Here is an 876-nt window from a genome sequence, read left to right as displayed (position 1 = left end):
TCTGAAGACGTCGCTCCCGGGTCGTCTCCTCGCGAGCGACCTGGCTGTGTCGCTCCGAAGACGTCGCTCCCGGGTTGTTCCTCGCGAGCGACCTGGCTGTGTCGCTCTGAACTGGTCGCTGTGGTGAGGTCGCTCTAGGAGCTGGAGCGACTTCGCCTTGTCGCTCTGAACTGGTCGCTCTAGGAGCTGGAGCGACTTCGCCTTGTCGCTCTGAACTGGTCGCTCTAGGAGCTGGAGCGACTTCGCCTTGTCGCTCTGAACTGGTCGCTCTAGGAGCTGGAGCGACTTCGCCTTGTCGCTCTGAACTGGTCGCTCTAGGAGCTGGAGCGACTTCGCCTTGTCGCTCTGAACTGGTCGCTCTAGGAGCTGGAGCGACTTCGCCTTGTCGCTCTGAACTGGTCGCTCTAGGAGGTGGAGTGACTTCGCCTTATCGCTCTGAACTGGTCGCTCTAGGAGCTGGAGCGACTTCGCCTTGTCGCTCTAGGAGGTCGCTCCGAAGCGTATAGGACGAGCGAGTTCATGGCGTCGCTCTGGTAGGTCGCTCTGGCTGGAGCGACTTGAGATAGTCGCTCTGGGCTGGTCGCTCCAGGCAGTGCTCGTCCAAAGATCACTCTAATCACCTCCTTTGAGCTCCAAATGAACCCAAGTGTCTCCAGGAACTCCATGTGGTACTCCAATACCTGATAGAGACATATGTATGCAAAATGCAGCCTAGACATGGCTAAATCCTAATCTATATGATGAAAATGCAAATGAATAAATGGATAAAACAATGTGAATATGCAAGATATCAACTCTTACATGTCTTAGCCCAATGATTATCCATACCACATCTATGACACACGGATTTGGTCGAGTTATGTGGCTAGAAAGATG

The sequence above is a fragment of the Brassica oleracea genome, chromosome C2 (genome assembly GCF_000695525.1).
Source record: "Brassica oleracea var. oleracea cultivar TO1000 chromosome C2, BOL, whole genome shotgun sequence".
NCBI lineage: Eukaryota > Viridiplantae > Streptophyta > Magnoliopsida > Brassicales > Brassicaceae > Brassica > Brassica oleracea.
Note: the sequence above shows the minus strand (reverse complement) of the source record.